This window comes from Carcharhinus amblyrhynchos, chromosome 9, assembly GCF_965287045.1.
Source record: "Carcharhinus amblyrhynchos chromosome 9, sCarAmb.v2.hapA, whole genome shotgun sequence".
Taxonomy (NCBI): domain Eukaryota; kingdom Metazoa; phylum Chordata; class Chondrichthyes; order Carcharhiniformes; family Carcharhinidae; genus Carcharhinus; species Carcharhinus amblyrhynchos.
In genome coordinates this window covers 45,210,341-45,230,998 of record NC_137332.1, presented here as the reverse complement: position 1 = coordinate 45,230,998, position 20,658 = coordinate 45,210,341, and the positions used below count along the sequence as shown (strand labels likewise).

The 20,658-nt window shown below is 41.6% G+C and overlaps 1 protein-coding gene across 1 annotated transcript in view; it reads right to left on the bottom strand.

The window, feature by feature from the left end:
• dab1a (DAB adaptor protein 1a) overlaps window positions 1–20,658 on the bottom strand; it is a 229,285-nt gene that overhangs the window by 207,400 nt on the left and 1,227 nt on the right. The window contains exon 2 of the mRNA XM_080196471.1: window positions 3,759–3,975. The gene's annotated coding sequence lies outside the window, so the exon portion shown is untranslated. The remainder of the gene's footprint in view (window positions 1–3,758; window positions 3,976–20,658) is intronic.

The following is a 20,658-nucleotide window of genomic DNA, read 5'->3' as shown; positions in this document are numbered from 1 at the left end:
GCTGAAACACAGCCAGAGAAAGGAAGTGGCCTCCTGGCAGCAGTCCATGGGGCCCAGGACTCCAGATTGCTTTTAAATTAACCCCTCCCTTTACAAGGGCAGCTGTGGTCGTTTTTTTAAAAAAATTATACATGTTAAATGTACTGAGCTAGCACCTTCATTTTGAGGTGTCTTCTCCTGACTGCAGTGGCAGGCTGCAGCTCTTTCACTGTTGCAGAGCTACTATTGACATTGAAGCATCAGGAGCTCACTGTTCTCATTAGTTAGCTGAGAAGTGTGCCCTCTGACTATTCAATGACCAATCTGACAAAAATTTGTCAGATGACTATTCCTGACATAGTCCAGCTTTGGGACTGCATGCATTTAGTCCTAATCCTCAGTGAAAGATCCTGCCCCACAAGTTTGGAGTTGATTGGATAATCCCCCATTGAACATCATTTTAAAGTCACAAGTGCTGACCATCTCCGATGCATTGGCTAATACAGTCAATCATCATTCCACTTGCTTTAAAAATACCAGCTGTGGCCAAGAACACCACTGCACAGTAGTGAGCTACAAACCTCAGGCTGGGGCAGAAATTACAAATGCTGACATTTCAGACAATATAAATAATGTGACCCTGCATACTTCTGCTGTCAACCATACATTCTGAAAATAAAACATATTTTGAAGGTCAGTGTATCCCAGGGAAATAATCTGTTTTTATTCTGAACATTAATAAAGAAATGGAGATTGACGTTTGGAGGGCTACATTACAACTAATTCGGTGCCATATTTCCAAAAAACAGAAGGAGTTGGACTGAGATGTTTTGCCTCAAAATCATTTCTTAGACCTCAAAACCATCAGAAGCAATCAAGAGACATTTGTCCATCAATTTGACTGGATTTAAATTCTGAATTTCAATATCAAGAAAAAAAGCACTAACCCATTACTCCATCCAAAACCTTATTTAGCTATTGATCATTGTATAGGGTCAGGAAAACATGTCAGGAGCCGGAGAAATTATAATATTTTTCTGGAATATTTGTGTACTTTTTAAACTGATGGGGCATGAGAGTAGTAATTAAAGCAAGGGGCAAAGTGAGTGTGTTAATCTATATTGTAGTTGATATGATAATATGTTTGGCAGGACTTAAACATGTACGTAGAATAATTTAGTAAGGATGTTTACAGGAGTATGTTTAAATGGGTTGTTACAATTCAAGGGAGAAGATATACAATGTGTCAGAGGTAAAGTATTGACAGAGTGACTAGAATGAGTAAAAGAATTTGGAACTGAAACTGTGATAAATTAGAAATTAGAGTGTTTTCTTCTGATATTTAAATATTGTTCAATGGATAATAGTTAGAGACCTCAGACAGAAGTTTAAGAATCTAAGGAAGGAATCAGGACAAACATATATAGAATATGAAAGAATCAAACAATGTAACTTGAATAGGTAACTTTAATAAGAGCATTAAAAATAAACAAAACATATAACGCTTTGAGAGAAATGATCATTTGGAAGAATTAAAAATTTCACTTCCCTAAGTAGTGAGAAGTCATGTGGAAGAAGCATTTAGAACATTTAAAGTTTACCACCAATGCGGGCTTTGTGGTAAATTTGGCTAAAAGTGAATTTGTGAAAGTTCAAGTCATGTTCTTAAGCCATATGCTTAGACATAGGCAAATGGCCCCCTGGAATGTAAAAACAAACATTATTGGGGAATAGCCAATACCATCAATAAGAGGAGAAGAGCTAAGATTCCGAGGCATGAGCGGTTTCTACAGGAAATTCATGTCAAATGTTTGCAGTGTGATTGTTCCACTGACTGAACTACTGAAAAAGCACAGGAAATTTCAGTGGACATCTGAACAGCAGGAGGCCTTTGACAAACAGAAATCAGTGTTGAGCACCTCACCAGTTTTGGAGGCACTGAATTATAAAAAGTAATTCAAGGTGGTTATTGATGCGAGTGGTGTGGGTGTTGGTGCTGTACTGTTACAAGAGGATGATGAAAGGATAGAAAGACCTATTGTTTTCTTTCAGGAAATTAAATATTCATCAAAGGAAATATTCAACCATCAAGAAGGAGGCATTGAGTTTGGTATTGGCATTACAACATTTTAACATTTAACATCTGTGTTGCCAGCAATTCATCAGAGAAAATTGTTACATTGACCATAATCCACTAAAATTTCAAGAGAAGTTTAAAGATAAAAATGCAAAGACTGTTTAGATAGAACTTAGTATTACAGCCATTTAATTTCAAGATTATATGTGCGGCAGGATGAGAAGATATGACTGTGGATGCTTTATCATGACTTTGATATAAAAGCATGGAACATCCAACAGTGGAAAAGACAGACTGAACTGGACTATACTACTGCTCAACTCTAATTTTTAACTGTTCCAGTTCAGTTCCAAATATGCAACATTCTTCTTATTCACTCAAAAACCACTTTAAATATAATTAGTAACCATAAATATAGGTGCTATAAGAGTGTAAACAACCATGAAGCTTTCAGAGAGATTTTATGGAGAGAGCATCTCGCAGACCAGTTCTAAAGCATTGATACTGTGTGAAATCATTGCCATATCTAACTATAATTCCATTTTGTTTCAGTTTATTTTCTACTTCTTAATAAACATTTACTATACTATAAAATCATTACAAGCAGTTAGGGACGTAATTTCTGGATTTGAAAACCTCTCCTTATGCTCTACAAATTGCAAATGCAAATATGAGGGCAGTTGTTTCAAGTTTTGCAGCTGGGGTTGAACAGCTTGGCATTTACCATCAGCTGTAGCCTTAATATCATTTCTTATTGAATACAACTTTTTCCTCATTTGTATTTATTAATAAACTCCTGCCAGATTCAGGTGGGTACTTCATCCTACGTCAAAACCAACAGCTTTCAGATTGATGGGAACAGAAGGGGAAATTGAGCTGCTTCCTTTTAACTGCTCCCTTCTTTCCATTTCCATCAATCACGGTAAGTTCAAATCAATTCTAAAGTTCATAGCCATCGAATCTTTCTTTAAATTGGGATAACATTGAATAAGATTCTGTGGACAGCTGTTAAAAGTACAAACATGATAAACATGATCAAAAGAGCTCTTTGGAGTTATGACTTGATCTTTTTCCCATTTGGATTTAAACAAAAATTAACAATCATGTTAAAAGACAATTACATTAAATCTATAAATACATTTTTAGAAAAACATATATAGTATGAGTGCAAATTGTCTCATGATATAGGGTGGAATTGTTTTTATTTTCAAATATTGTCCCTTTCCTTTCTTGACGACATGTACTCAAATTGAGTAATGACACCAAAGATTCCAGCAGACTTTCAATACATTATTCAACTCTCTACTTCTCATGCGTGAGACCACAATTCCAGTACTGGGTGGTTCATCAACTGAGGACGGCTGAGTGTAATCATGATCTCATCCAACAACTGCACATGTATTCCTCAGTGCTGGATATCAATCAGGGGCAAATATCTGACTATTTTCTCTCTAACTTTAAGAGTAGAAGAACTGAAGTCAATTAGTCCCACTATCATCTAATTAAGAAGGGTCCACTCGAGGCAAAATACATGCTACAATAAATCCAGAAGATCATTTCTAAAATACAACTATTGCAAGAGTGACAGAGCAACTTTATTCTGAAACCTGATGGATTTATTAATGCAGTTCATAGATTACTACACTGACGAATATTTATTAATACAGAGCTGGATGAACAGGCAACAACAATGATCACCTACCTTTCTTTTTGGATTCCTTTCTCGTGTTGGCTCTGACAACCTGTTGAATTTCTGACTCCGTTGACATCCTAATTAGTACTATGTCCTCTTCACACACTGTGCACACGCAGATACAATATCGCAACCAGGTTCATTTATAACTATTCTGTGATAATAGGTACCAGTTGACCAGACACTTTTATCCCAGACAGCTCATTTCATTCACTTCTGCTGAGGGCTGCAAGAGAAAAGAAATATCACGATCTCAGGTTTTAAAAATTAGACGCTTATTGGTACAACAGTTAGAACATTTGCTTAGAAATCATTCTACTCATACACTGATAACTAAGTATTAGATTGTAAAATATACAGAAAAATTATGTTTTAATACTCTGTGCATCAGATAATGCAACATTCAATTTAGTTCCCCAATTTCCTACACTTTTCCCCTCGCTTTTCCGAAGCGGAAGAGTTATGTTAGGGGCAAATCTCCTGGCCTGGCAGGATTCATGACTGGGTCCAGCCTATCGTGACTTTCCATGAGCATGAGCTAGCAGGGGTTGGCATGGATGAGCACGAGGAGTGTGTGTGGGTGTGAGGGGTAAGGAGTAAAGAGCTTATTTTTGTTTTATTTGTCCCACACTGATTGAAATGCTGAAAAAAAGCACAGGAAATTTCAGTGGACAGCTGAATGTCAGGATGTCTTTGACAATCTGAAAATCATTGACTGATGGACCAGTTTTCTTTAGTTATGGCATCATGATCGGCACAGGTTTGAAGGGCCGAGGAGCCTAGTTCAAGTGCTGTGTTTTCCCTTGTTCTTTGTATACCAAATTATGCAAAGCAATTCAAGATGGCCATTGGTGTGAGTGATGTGAGCATTGGTGCTGTCCTGTTACAAAAAGGATAGAAAGACCTACTGATTATTTTTCCATTGAGGATTTGTCGCAGGCAATATGCTGTGTGGCAGTGGGAAGATGTCATACTTCCCTCCCCAATTTTACCAGCTTTTCTGCCTCCAAGTCCATCTCCATTGGGTTGGCGAAATTATCTAGCCAATAGTATTGGTATGGATGTTTTGAACTGACTAGGGTTATAAAGAGCCGATATAATGCTACAGTTAGAGAAAAGGTTTGTCATTTTGCATGAGATAACATTCCTATAACAAAGTGCAATTTTAACAACACGTATGGAGTAGACAAGGTATTTGCTTTTCTGTAATAAAGGTCATCAGAGAGCTGGATACTTCAGCTTGCAGATATCAAAACTTTAGTATAAACTTGACCTTGGACTATAACACTGATACATTACTTATTACTCTCTCAAACAAACCATATTAACTTTTATTAATCCTATTGTCTGATAACAGTACATTATCCTCTGATCAGACATAAGTGCATAATTTAAACCAATGAAAACTTCTGTAAAATACATATCCATAATCAAGGCAAACCTTATTATAGAAGGTGTTCCCAGAGACAAGTTGTTAACCTTTGGAATATTGTGATAGTTATTTAACTAAACAGTTATGGTCTATAGACAAAGCTACTTGATCTGATATGCGAGTATCAAAATATTTATATTTCCCATCCTAATCCTACATAATGAGCACACTTAATACTCTTCTTATTCAGGCAAATGACAAGACATTGAGATCTGCAGCTGGCAATTTAGTAAACTTGCATAAAACAATTTAAGCATTCATGAATAACGCTTCAATTCAGAAATGTCTACTTGATGTTTGGAAGCAAAGGGTCTTTCTGTTATAAGTACAAAATGAGGCTTATTCATCCAATTTTTCAGATGGTAACCTTATCAAACCAAACCTAAAATGTAAATCTGGTGCAAAGGATTATATGTTAGGCTCCTGCATAACTGTTTCTTTGTTTCCTGGATCCAGTTAAAATATCTGCACAAGCCTGACATTTGATCCATTCAGTTTTGTTTGAAATATCCTTGCAAATGTATGACTGAACGGTACAGTTCACTCGCTTAACTTATTTATCATTAGACTAGAATGACAATGTGTTCCACCAAAACTCGAGAGAAATGTAAATGTGAAGAAATGTCTGTTTGGTGTTTTTGCTTTTCTCTAGTCCCCAACTTTGTAGTTCCATTTACATTTTTACTTCGATAACCATAATTGTACTTCAATATTCCTTCATTGCATGTTGAAAAACAAAGATTTCACTTCTTCAACATCTTTCTTTCAAGCCTAGTCACTGTAATGTAGAAATTCAATAAGCAGCAGTGCATTGCAATGGTATTACACAGCAGTGCAAAACAACCACCAAAGTCAGCTTTTAATTTCAACCTGTTTCCCTATCCAATCATGACTTAGATTTATATAGCACTTTACACATGTGGGAGGATGGAAGGTATCTAGCAATGAATGGAGAGGATAATGGATGATGAGGGAGGGAACAGAAAATATTTTTGAAGAGATAACCTATTAAACAAAGGTGGTGTGTGACTATTGCCCCTCAGTGTAGCTATGAAGACATTGAAGTAGCAGAGCTTTGGGAGACATGAATATCCAATTCAGATCACATCTCTGGTCTTTACAGTACACAATTTGATCAATGTTTGTTTGATCAATGTCACTGACATGTGATTCAATTTTCACCTCTTTCACCACTGACTCATTGAGGCTGCAATGTGTGTGATCTGCAGGATACCATGTAGCAAATCACTCTGCAAAAGTTACTTTGAGAGCACCACCCTCTTCTGTGATTTATACCACCGAGAAGTTCAAGAGCAGCAATATAGTAGTAATGCTATCATCTACATATTTAAATCATACACCATCCTGGTTTGGACATGCATCACCTTTCTTTCACTGCTTCCAGGTTCAAACCCCAGAATTTTCTACCTAACTGTATTTTGGCAGCATTATTGCCACAAAAACTCCAACAATTCAAGAGGAAAACCTATCATGAACTTCTTAGGGCAACTCAGGATAAGTAACAAATGTGGCCTTGGAAGTGGTGCTAGATCCAAGAATAGTAAGAAGTCTCACAACACTAGGTTAAAGTCCAACAGGTTTGTTTGGAATCACCAGCTTTTGGAGCACCACTCCTTTATCAGGAGACTCCTTTCACATGAAGGAGCAGCGGTCCAAAAGCTTGTGATTCCAAATAAACTTTTTGGACTTTAACCTGGTGTTGTAAAACTTCTTATTGTGTCCACCCCAGTCCAACACCGATGCCTCCACATCATAGATCCCAAGAAAACATCAGGAAAAGGATACATTTAAGTTATTGATTATTAAACGGATGCAAGAGAAACAGAAGATGCTGGAAATATTCCCTTAGCAGATCTTGAAGCATTTGTGGAAAGCAAAATAGTTGACATTTCAGTCTTTTCATCAAATCTGTTCTGATCAAAGGCCATTGATCTAAAATGTTGGATTCGACTTTATCCCAAAGACTCATTCCAGACAGGACAACGGCGGGAGCGGTGCACTGTTTCAATATCATGAAACTGCTGGGAGAATTTCCAGAACATTCTGTAGTCTTCCAGCCTACAGCTAATCTGATTGATTGGCTGGAGACCTATCAGGAGGGGAAGGCTACAGCACAAGGCCACAGCTAAGAGCAGATTGGTCTCATGGAAGAGGGGGACAGATCTCAATTTAAGAGCTTTATGGCAGACATATGTATGTGTTGGGGATGGTAGTGGACAGGAATGGGATGCAGAATGTACCATTGATGATAAAAGCTTCTAATGTGTTGGAGGCTGCGCAGCCAACAAATCAAGGAGGGGGCAACAAGGATATTGGGCAATATTTTGGCTGAAAGGAAGTGCTATTTCTCCTCAGGACCCACAAGGCAGGGGCGCTTAGCCCTCCTGGCTTTCTTCCAGCTGGCGTGTTTCCAAGCCCTGGGGAATCTGATCAACATGAGTTAAAAAAAGAATCACTATTAAAATGAAGACTCACAATCTCATCAATTTAAAGAGCTTGCCTCTTATCAGTTATTCACCCTTCATCCCACTCTGTTAAAAACAGAAGTTGGCAGTTTTGAGGCAGGTTGAGTTCCTGTTTTGGACTTTTCGAATTTTAACCTTTGACCGAAAGACAACCCACTCTGTTTCAGTAAGTTAAACATTAGCAGGATCCAAGCCAGTTGGTGAAATTGAAACCAAGGTACAAAGCATTTCCTTACTGCAAGAGTTTATTGACTTACTCAGTCTCACAGTTCTACACCCCGTCCTTATTGATATGCTCTTTTAAAACAATACAATAAATCGATAAAACAAATTAATGAGGTGACAGCCCCTGATGGAGCACTGTAACTAAAACATCCACTATTTTTATGAGCCGAACGATAATTAATACCCATCAGCTATTTATCTTAACCTTAACAATGTAATTGACATTAACAAGTTGTAACAATATAGTGACTGCTTTTCTCTCTACAAAAGCTCCACGAAATGATGATGTTCAAACTACTAAACGGGAGGGACAGATGCCATTGAATCTGAGAAGATACGGCAACTACCTGGGATATTGACCAAAATCTTCTGCCCTGCAAAAGGCTAGCAAAGAAGGGTTTGGGCCTGAGAATTTTGTGGGTTGGTGTTGGGACCTCTCCCCAACACCTTCCTGCCTCTTATTCGAAATTTTATAGGGAGTTGGGGAATGATATGGTAACTTTTTACAGATATTTGGATGGGTAATAAGTCACTACAGCCAACTCACCATCTCACCAAGTGAAGAAGTGCTTTTGCAGTTTATTTAAAATATTTTAAAGGAGCATTATAAACAGAATATGACACTGAGTCACTTTAGGAGACAGACAAAAGCTTGGTCAAAGAAGTGGATTTCAAGAGCAGTCTCAAAGGATGAATGTAAGGTAGAGAGATGGAAAGGTGTAGGGGAGGAATTCCAAAGATAGCGGCTAAGCAACTGAAAAGATAGCCTCTAATAATTGAACAATTGAAATCGGGGATGTTCTAGAGATGATAATTAGAATACTACAGATATTTCAGAGGGTTGTGGAGCTGGAAGAGAATCATATTTGAAGTGTGCCACTTTTGGTGCTTACGATTTAATGTCTGAATCAGGAAACTGTTATCTATTTCAAAGGAGGTGACAGATATTGCTGGAAAATAAAGATATGGCAGACTATCACATTCTGAAGATCTTTGCCATCTAGTTTAAATCCCATCAATGCACAGTAGTGATCAACAAAATCAATGGAATGTTAAACTGCAAAGTCAAATCAGTGGAATGCAATCAGATGAACGAGGGATCGAACATGTCAGTGCACTGGTCATAATACACATTGCATTCTGTGTCAAATGCCGATTTGCTGAGGGTCAAGAGAGACATTCAAGTGTTGGAAGTAATGCAGAGAAGAGATGAACCTGAGAGTTGGAGTTATGAGAAAATGATTGGAGAGTTTTATGCTTTGCAACCTGGTAAAGATGCATCTGAGAGACCTTAAGATAGTATGGAAAAGGGCAATCCAAAAGACTGGCTTGGATTTTTCAGATGGTGGGATCTTATTTCCTGCTATCCAAAGAGTTGACAGGGAACACATTTCCAATGATTACGAATGCCCTGCAGCTATTTCATGCTCGGATGACAGTTAAATGCCTGCAGAGGGACTTCTGCCCCTCACTCAGGAGAAAATTCCACCTTAAAGAGCTGCCAGCCAATTAGTTTGGCTGACATCGCTCCAATCCCTGCAGGGACAGCGCTGCAGTAGACAGAAGAAGAAATGCAGAAATGCCTGAGACTGTTCCAAGCGCAAGAGGCCCTGGCAGCTGCCAGGGAGGAGAAGGTAGGGAAGGCTTAAAGGGGTCAAAAAAAGGAGATTGGAGTTGCAGAGGAGACATATCAAGAGGCTACTGGATCTTAGGAGGAGGGTGCGGGGGGGGGGGGATTCCTAACTTCAAAAGGGGCTTTCTGAGTTTCCGGTGGCGTTCAATCCTCTCTAAAAATTGAGGCTGGGCTGGAAATGGCCACTTAAGTGTCTCAACTGGGGTGGGAATGGAATTCCTATCTTTGTCCATCCCAGCATAAAATTGGTGTGTGATCAGTGCAGGTGGGAACCTGAAGAGAATCACATCCCTTTGATTCCACACACCTGCGCCCACCAACCTAAAAACCCATCCATGGGCAAGCATAAAATTCTGGCCATTAATTTAAGTTATAGACAATAAATGTAGGATAAAGGGTTACACTAGGGGTGGCACAATGGTTAGCATTACTGCCTCACAGCGCCAGGAATCCGAGTTTGATTCCCATCTTGGGTCATTATCTGTGTGGAGTCTGCATGTTCTTGCCATGTCTGCGTGGATTTCCTCTGGGTGCTCCAGTTTCTTCCCATAGTCCGAAAAACGTGCTGGTTAGGTGCACTGGCCGAGCTAAGTTCTCCCTCAGTGTACCTGAACAGACACCTCAGTGTGGCAATTTAGGGATTTTCCAGTAATTTCACTGCAGTGTTAATGTAAGCCAACTTGTGACTAATAAATAAACTTTAACCTTAAAAGTTTAGATAAAAGTAAATTGAGGAGAATGGTCATGGTATTGGACAGAGATTTGTTCTTCACATGGGCAATAATTTAACATTGGAATGAACTTTTGAACACAGCAGTGGAGGTGACAACTTAGAATAAATTAGGAAACAACTAGATACAGGAATGGTGGTACTGTGGGGTAGTTTTAAATGTACTTATTATTCTGATTTTGATTTGATTTATTATAGTCACATTTATTAGTATACAGTGAGGAGTATTGTTTCTTGCATGCTATACAAACAAAGCATACCGTTCATAAAGAAGGTAAGGAGACAGCACAGAATGTAGTTTTACAGTCATACTAGGGTGCAAAGAAAGATCAACTTAGTGCGAGGTAGGTCCATTCACTAAGTTGAATAATATCAGCATCAGTAAGTATCTTACATAATGCTAAGGAACATTTCTTTGGAAATAGTTGCACATAACTTAAGAAGGTAGTTACTTTGACAGAGAATTGAGAGCAAAGAGGTGCATGTGTATTATTTTATCATTTCATATGCATTCATACCATCTGAAGGATGAGCTGGCAGGCAAGCCAGCTGTCAGCCTGCCCAGGGCCAGGACTGAGCAGTGCAGGCAAGCAGATGTCAGAAGTCTGAAGACATTGAATTCAGTGGCAATTTCTCACTCCATTTTTGTGCAAGGACATAGTGGCCATATTTCAAAAATATAGGGCTGAATGTCAAGATCACATCTGGAGATTAGACTGCCCCTTCCTACGAGATGATCCAGCCTACAGTATTATTACTGTTTCCAAGCAAGGAAGAATAATGGGAACTCTCGGGGAATCTTCTCTCCTCTCCATTCTTTTCCTGCATCCCACAATCATTACCCTCCCTGCCTCCCCTTGCCCCCATGCCACATACAACATTTTCCAATACAAGCTTAGGCACAATTTCTACTCCTTGCAAGACAGGCTGCAAAATATCAGAAATGGTAGCCGTTCAATGGAACTGTGTGCCTTCCACTTCAGTGGGATCCACTAACAGAATACCAGGACATTCCTTGCAGATTAAAAAAATGTTCCAAGGTAATACTTGGTTAACAAGCCAATGAGCTAACCTCGATCTCGTTTGCTCGACAATAACTAATAAGCAAATTGTTAGAGTATCTTGGAAGTCGAAGCACATTTAACACTTCTAGAAGCAAACTGAGCAAAATACGATACAGAACTAGGCCACGATTTTCCCAAAATGTCAATGGTGAGAAAACCAGAGCAATCCAAACTGGTCTGTCAGGCATGGGCCACCCACAATCATCCCACTCAATTATTTTTTTGGGAGAATGGTGAGTTGGGGCCTAAACATGCTGGTGATCCCAGCTGCAAAGTGATCAGCTGCCGCTTTGAAAGAACATCCCAATCTCAGCAGTGCACAGAAAGACCCGCTCCCTACCCCCACGGATTTAAGGAACCCTGCGCCTCATCGGCAGCATGTTTCCCCACCCGCTCTCTGGCACAGGTCACTGGCATTGGGCCACAGAAGGGCCCTCCAATGGATCCCCCTTTATGACCCTCAGCTTGCCCCCCTGCACGACCATCCCTGCATTGCCTCCACAGCTTTGGCACTGCCTCTGGCACACTGGCAGTGCCCCACTGGCATTGCCAGGGTGCTAGGAGGGGACTGTCCAGCCATGTCCCCAACCATCCAGATGCTTCAATAGCCTCCGAGCCCCTTGCGTGGCCATCACAAGCAGTGATTCTCACAGGCCTCGACCTGCGCCTGAAGGTCAGAAGATCCTGGGAGCTGGGAGAATCCAGTGTCAAATGGACTATACATATTTAAATGCTACTTTAAATACATTAATCTTTCTGGATGCAATCCGGTTTTCCCCATTAGTAAGGGACTGAGACGATTGTAAACCATTTGGTGCCAGGCACAAAATCAATCTATCTTCTACGATCAGCATGATTTGTACCAGGTGCAGTGAGGTTGGGAAATTGCCCCGATTGAAAGTCATAGAATCATAGAATTCCGACAGAGTAGAAGGAGGTCATCGAGCCTGCACCCACAATAATCCCACTCAGGCCCTAAATCCCTAATGCCTTGTATTTACCCCACTAATCCCCCGATACTGTGGGGCAATTTAGCATGACCAATCAACCTAGCCCACACATCTTGAAGAAATACATACAAATATCATATGGGGCTTTGAATTCCAATGCTTGTTGTTATAATGGATTGAGCATTGAATGGAACATTTGCTGTCATAAAGCTTCATTTACTTGAAGGCATGGTAACTGTAAGGGCAAAGGATAATGGGTGAGGGCACAGGCTGGCATTTGGATTTGGTTGGCATAGAGGCTATAAAGGGTCATGGGGTGTAGATACAGAGGCATTAGTTGGCATGGAGGGTATGAGGGGCCATGGGGAGATGGGTACAGAACACAAGATGGCATTGGTTGACATGGATGTGCCATGGGGCTTGTGGGGGAGGTGAGGGGGGGGGTGAGAGTGGTGCCAGCTAAAGGGATGCCAAAACTGATGACAAGAAGGCTATGGCAGGTGAGGACCTAGAAACAATCATTATCACCAAATAAGCAGTTTAAGGTGGGTTAATGGGGATAAAGGTAGACAAGTCTCCTGGCCCTGATGGAATGCACCTCAGCGTACTAAAAGATATGGCAGGGGAAATAGCAAATGTATTTGTGGTAGTTCACACCTGGAGTACTATGTACAGTTTTGGTCTCCTTACTTGAGAAAGGATGTACTGGCACTGGAGGAGATGCAGAGGAGGTTCACTAGGTTGATTCTGGAGTTGAGAGGGTTGGTTTATGAGAGATTGTGTAGATTGGGACTATACTCATTGGCATTTAGAAAAAGGAAGGGGGTCCTATAAAATTATCAAGAGAATAGATAAGATAAAAGCAGGGAGGTTGTTTCCACTGGCAGGTGAAACCAGAATTAGGTGGCACAGCCTCAAAAAAGGGGGAGCAGATTTAGGACTGAGTTGAGGAGGAACCTCTTCATCCAAAGGGTTGTAAATCTGTGGAATTCTCTGTCCAGTGAAGCAGTTGAAGCCACCTCGTTGAATGTTTTTAAGACAAAGATAGATAGATTTTTGAATAGTGAAGGAATTAAGGGTTATGGTGAGCAGGCGGATGAGTGGAGCTGAGTCCACTAAATGATCAGCCATGATGTTATTGAATGGTGGAGCAGGCTCAAGACGCCAAGTGGTCTGTTCCTGGCCTTAATTCTTATGCTTTATATTTTAATCTTTATATTTTGTTTCCAGACGCAATGCTGGAATCCTGAGACAATTTTCTGTTCAGCCCACCTCTGCATCTGGCAGCATTTCTTCCTGGGTTTCTGGTTCTAATTCCCATTCTAGCCATCTCCACCTTCTCAGTCTCCTGCATCCCCCATCAACCCCCAAACCTGGCATAACTCACTCCACCCCGTGGCATACCCAGACCGAAAATTCAATGGCTGGGCAGCTGTTTCTAAAAGTTGGGTTTGGTTTTTGTTTTACAGAAATCTAGTTCAGATCACAAGGGAAAATATTGTAACATCCTCGCGATGTGCTGACCTTCTGGTGAATATAGGACAGTACGTGGCAACTCTTTAGACAGCTCTGATGCTGAAACAATTTACAGGAGTGACTGATGCCATTGATTCTGTGATGTCATATATAAGAACCCCAAATAAATAATGTTGCAATCTTCAATCATTTCATTTCTTATTAGATTCTCCCCTACAGATTATTTAACAAATACCCTTGTCATCAGTTCAATAATAAGACACATGCAGCTGTACAGAGAGAACAGCAGAGTGATTAAAGGACTCATTTAACTGCACATTAGCACATTCATTACTGTATTCATTACCTTAAAATATATTGTTATATAATTGACTTGATATTTAAATATTCAAATCTTTCCTTTATATCTGTTTGTGATGGTACAGCATGGTCAAAGTCCATTGTCACTTCTTTACTAGTTATGCTAAAATGATCCGTCTAAACAATTATAAAATAGATTAATAAGATTACATCATACTGCTACTCCCACCTTGCCAAGTGAGCTGACTCACTCTTCTTCACACTGTAATGACCTTAATTTGCAGTAAATGTACCTCAATCAACATGAAGTCAAAGCTAAGTACAGTGACTAACAGTATCTTACCTTTCCTTTGACTGTATGAGCCGTGTCCTTTTACTTTTGTGCAAGTTAAGTCTTTTAAAGGACATTGTTGGAATCTTTCTCAATGCTCATATTGTTAGCTGTACAGGTCACAAACATCCCAGGATGATTATCATGACCAGCCAACAATATTTTTACTGTTATATCATGAAATCATCAAATGGTAGAAGGTAAGCTTCAGGACTTTTGGTCCTTTTCAATCTAACAAGAAATATGCATTCTTTTTACGTTTCGTCAAACTCAGCCAGCCAGTATCAAACGGAGCATCAGCAGCAACACTACAAGTGGGTTCATCTACTGAAGGTATAACTATCAGCCAGTGATCTTTTTTGACAATGGTTGGAAAACTTGTGTGGGGATGCTGGATCAAGTCATGCTTTAATGTGATGCTTCACATAGCCAAATAGCCTGCTGAGATTCAGCAGCTAGATTTGTGTTTGAAAACTATTGAGTTGTCAAATTGCACGCCGGTGACAGTCAGAACCTTCAAGAGAAGAAGAAGAAAATTAGGTCATGCTCATGGTACGTGCTTGGAAATCTAGGGGGCGATTCTCTCATCGTGACCTGCAAATTTTCTGGCCGTCCGAACGGGGGAATCGCATGTTGGCCATTTCATGGGATTTGTGCATGTGTTCCTGATGCATGCGCGTCTCCCAGAAATAGGAACAAGTGCAGTCAGGGCCTTCCTGGAAACCGGCAAGAAGAGAGTTCCACGCTTTAGAGTAGCTCCCCACATTCAGGGAACTAGCGAGAGACCACGTCAGAGTGAAGGGAGGCAATTGGGCTTCCCAGGGGGTTAAGTGGCAGGGGGTGATGTCTCAGGCATGAGTATCCTGGCAGTGCCAGCCTGTGCCCCCAGCGCTGCCTGAGGAGCAAAGTGCCCAGGCCCAAGGGGCAGCTGGGCACTGCCCAATGAGCATCTGGTAGTGCCAAGGGGGCAGGGCCTAGGAATGATTGGCGGGGGGGGGGGGTCCTGCTGCTATTCTGCATGGGGATCGGTCTCACTGGAGGGAGGCCAGCAATTGTGGCGGGCTGAAGGGAGGGTGATAATCTGCCGAAGGGGGCCTGCCTCCCGGGGAGGGGGGGGGGGGGGGTGGTTTCTGAGGGGATTGTCACTGCTGAACATTGGGGCCCTCGGGGTTGGGGGGTTTGGGGATAGCCCAGAAATTGTCATGGGGGCCGCGATCAGGCCATGGGGGGGCGGGACAACACAGTGAGGGTCCTGGACCGGCCAGCGATTGAGCTGGCCAGCAAACAGGGAGACTGACAGATCGGGGCTACCGTGCATGAGCAGAGTTCCGGAGCTGTCGGATTCTAGGGTGAGTAGGCCCAGCCCCCTGAGTTTCTAATGATATTCATAATTGTAACCTCTGCATTGCACACAGAGTGGGGAGATTCGGGTCTGAAGTTGCACTGAAAAAAACAGTTGTGATCTAGAAGAGTTTTTCCACCAATTAAGAACATAAGAACATAAGAACATAAGAAATAGGAGCAGGAGTAGGCCAACTAGCCCTTCGAGCCTGCCCCGCCATTCAATAAGATTTAGCGAGGCAGCCTCCACCACTTCAACGGGCAGAGAATTCCAGAGATTCACCACCCTTTGAGTGAAGAAGTTCCTCCTCAACTCCATTCTAAACCGCCCCCCCTTTATCTTGAGGCTGTGTCCCCTAGTCCTACTATCCTTTCTGAGCGGGAAGAGTCTCTCCACCTCTATCCTATCCATCCCATTCATCATCTTATACGTCTCAATGAGATCTCCCCTCATTCTTCTAAACTCTAACGAGTACAAGCCTAATTTATTCAGCCTCTCCTCATAGCTCAACCCCCTCAACTCCGGCATCAGCCTAGTAAACCTCCTCTGCACTCCCTCCAAGGCCAAAATATCCTTGCGTAAGTACCTTTTGGGAGAATTGTCCCCCCTCCCCTCCCCCCAATTTCAAATTAGCTGTCTTAGCAATATTGATGAGAGGTCATGTCAATAATTCAACTTAAATAAAATAAGTACCCGGCCTAATAAAGCATTTTCAACCCAACAGTTTTCAAGCAGGGCTTGAATATTTTACAAAGTGGGGCGTGAATTTCCTCTGTTGCAGTGAACTAGCAAAAAGGGAGTTCAGCCAAGGTGCTATTCTGGGAGTTCCCAGCCACCTGATTCTCATTCTAGTATAATTGATTTGGTCTAACAAAGCTCTGCCCAAATACAGATGGCCACACTATAATTGGATGCAAATAACAAAAATATTTGCTGCCTCCTGTGTGGCAGCAACCTTAGGTAATTAGGCTTTATAGAAAGCACTAAATTCAAATAGGTGTATGATTTAAATGTATTTTAAATTCTTCAGCATGCTCTGTTGTCTGATCTGTATTACAGTAAGGTGCTACAGAAATTTACCTCCACAGCCCTACACCAAGATAAATTCCCCAGACATTCCGTAATTAGCCCTATCATTGAACCTCAACATGGAACTGCCTTCGATCCTGAGAAATAGGTTAGAGGTACTGATAAGGAGCAGGCTGAACATTTACTGCCGTTGTGGTAAAGAGGAGCTTTAGGATGCTGATGTTTTATGCTTCTTATTATGACACTACCCACAGTGGTTCCCAATCTTTCCAGTAACATGTCACACTTCAACGAGACAAACAATTCCAGGGCACGCTCACTTTTTTCATCTGAATAGATTGCACATAAATACCCCACATTGTAGTGGTGAATTGACAGCAATCACACACAAGGGGCAAAAACTCTGCCAAAGTTCAGGAATCCACTATAAACCAGGTGGGAGGATTCACTGGCCCAGGTCACAGCTGGCAGGAATCCTGATCGCCTGCTGAATCAGGCATCAGGCCTAAAATGGGATTCTTGCTGGGCGACAAAGAATTTTGGATTCACCCAACCCAACCCTCTGGCTCTGATTGGGTTCCCACCCAGAGCTGGCAGTAGGACAATAATTATGTAAAACTCCTCACTAACACATCATTATTGGGCTGGCGCATTCAGCAGCCTCCTGCCATTCACCCGCCTCCTCAGCAGGAAATACACCAGGCATGTTTTGGTGCTGGACTTAATCAATGTGAACCTGATGTGCTGGACCCTGAGGGGCATTAAGGAGATAAGGGCAATGCCTATGTCACCCTCTGCTGCTGCCATGCTGCAGAGGGAGGGTCCTGGAAGTTGGGTGGATTTAGACTGGGGACAAGACATTGACCTTGGCACTCTCCCCTGGGTTGAGTTCTGGTGGCTAGACTTTCTGGTCCAAGGAAACTTGAACATTACCCCTGGCAAGGCAATTTCAAGCTTCTCGCTGATCCAAATCTTTATTCTGGTATATGAACCGTGAAAACTTTGAAGTGGCCTGGTCACTTTAATCCCCTTGCACACTGGTCACCCGGCAGGCTTCCAAATCACAGCGGAACTCCATTTAACAGAAGGGATTCCCCTTTCTCTCTCTCCAAGCATGCAGTCAGGTTTGTTTGTTTGTTTTTTTCCAACATAGTTGAATGCATCTCAATTACCACCACCCCACCATGCCCAGCCCCCCACCCCCGTCTCTCTCCTCACCTCCCACATTGTTTCTACCACAACGTTTACACAAAAGTGGAACTGGAAAACACTTAGCTGCTTTGAAGTTGCCTGCAGCTGTATGCTGTCTAAAAAAACATCAAGCTATCAATCAAAAGAGAGTTAAAAGTACTTGAAGGCTTTTCAAGGGTTTGATTATATTTCAAAGACCTTCAGCTTTCTATGAAGGCTCAGAAACTTGAAGGAAATGCTGTGTTAAAAGAATGGGGCTAAGTCAGCAGCTGTGGAGCAACCCCACCCTAATGAATGTGACTGACTGCTGTCAGTCAGAGGACTTGAAAGGGGTCTTCATATACCTGTGACTTCTTATGGAAAGAAAGGGAATCCCTTCTGCAGAATGAAGTGCTGCCATGATTTGGAAGCCTGCCAACGGTCCAGGGGCATGGGGATTAAAGTGACTAGCCCACTTCAAAGTTTTCACAGTCCACAGGTAATGAGGCCCCTCCCTCTGCAGCCTGGCAGCAGCAGAGTGCACATATGCACTGCACTTAACTCCATGATGCACCCCCCCCACCTACCTTGGAATCCTGCCTGACAGGCCAGGGTGTCACTGCCAGGTGCTGGGGGCAGTGAACAATTAGCACTGCTGAGGGGTGTGGTTTGAAGAGGGGGCTAAGGGGAGGTGTGTGGCAGTGGCAGAGGGCACTTGGCCACTGCATTTACCTCCTTGACTCCCCCCGGGAAAATCTGAAACATTCCAATCTTGCCGCTGGTGTAGACATTTTGTTTTATTTCCAGAGAATCGTGGCTGAAGTGTTCCCTAATGGTGCAGCCATTCATCCTGTGTGCTTAGTTTGGATCAGAATTCAGACTGAACTTCAGTTTAATTCATAGCTGTTATTATATTCAGTGCCGCAATAATTCCAGTTACAATTCTTGTGGGTATTAGACAAGATATACCAATCAATGCCAATTACAAACAAAAAACATTGTTGCACTTTAATATAACCAGTGCCCATGCTGTATGAAAACAATCTTCTTACATTTACCAAGTTAAATGTCAAATCTAAACACCAAAATTAGTTTATTGTTACGCATTATACACGTGAGACGTGAATTTAATTTCACAGTCCTTAACAAGACACGTATCATTTATTTGCTCTCTTTTAATGATGCATTGACATCACTTTGTGTTGCACTCTGTAATTCTGTCACATAATCCTGATGTGTACCAAATGATAACAAAATATTTAATATTAGATAACAGACTATATAAAGATTGTTTCAGGCATTTGAGTGGGGGATATTATCAACAGAAAGTTTTACTGTTGCTTTTAGATTGAAATATTTCTTTCAGCCAATTTATGATGCCTAAATGCAACACTCTATCAACATCATACCACATACAATCTTAATCGTGAATGTAGCTGGATTGAGACTGCAATGTTCAGCAGATGTTTGAAATGAATTGCTCCACACCCAAAACCAAGCTTATACATGAGATAACTTGCATCAGGCAGTGCAGGACATTCAATCTATATTGTATTTTATGTTATGCAGAGGGGAAATGAGGCTGTGAAAAGGCAGACCTATACTATATGGTTTTTTCTGGTCATATTCTGTAGTAAAAATAACAGGTGAAGACTTCCAAGAAGCAGAGGAACAGCCACAGCTTCAGGATTTGTCTGCCTTGCCCGACAACACTTTCTGATGGCGACCAGTGATCTAATGTGCGGCAAGGCCCTGCTTTGGCATTGTTCCATCCCACTCCTCTCACCATGGGGTGGACCATAGCGCAGGGGCACCTCAGGGCCAGCACCATGGCAATAACCTTGGCCACTCTCATCAACCCCTACCATGTCTCCCTCCAGGTAGAATCAAAACCAGCACCTAAACAAAACTCCACAGCCTCACAGTGCAAATGGCACTCCCTTTCAAATACACCTTTGGAGAGAAGTTTCTGTGTATGGTGAGAAATAACTGGCATGACTACTTCTCCAGTTGAAGGGGTTCCTGCTCGAATTGTTATAACATAGAAGGAGGCCACTCAGACCATCATATCTGCACCGGCTTTCCAAATGAGCATTAAGACTCAGTGCAATTCCCTTGCCTTTTTCCCATACCCCTGCACATTGTTTCTATTCAGATAATCATCTAATCTCTCTTGAATGCCTTGATCCAATTTACTTCCACCATAATTCCAGATAATGCAATTCAGGGTGTGCAAGTGGGAGACGTACAAGGGGAATGGTAGGAACATGAGTTTTTAAATAAATGGTGTCAAAAGCAGAACTAACTGTATTCAATAGGTTAGCAGCAGCTGTGGTAGGCGGATAGCCAAAAGAGAGGAACATGGTGATCATAGAACATACTAATAAAGGAGACAGGAAAGTTGTTTTCAATTTGTTGATTGAGGGGCATGTGCAGATGGTCATAGGGGATGTCAATGGAAGACAATGTAATGAGCAAAGGTGACCTCACGATAGATTGAGATTAAATGATGATCAGGGTAAATGATTGTTCATTTGTGGGAAACTTGAGAATGTCAAGGCGGAGAGGTCAGTGGATGGAGGTTGCATATTTAGTTAAGATTTCTATCAGGATCAGACTCATTAAGGATAGGTTTTTTTTTGATGGGAAATGATTTTCTTACGATGGAATGAATTTTCTGGAGAGCAGTAGAATGGAGGCAGATGTTTGAGCACCACTTTGGAAAACCAAAAAGAGATCAA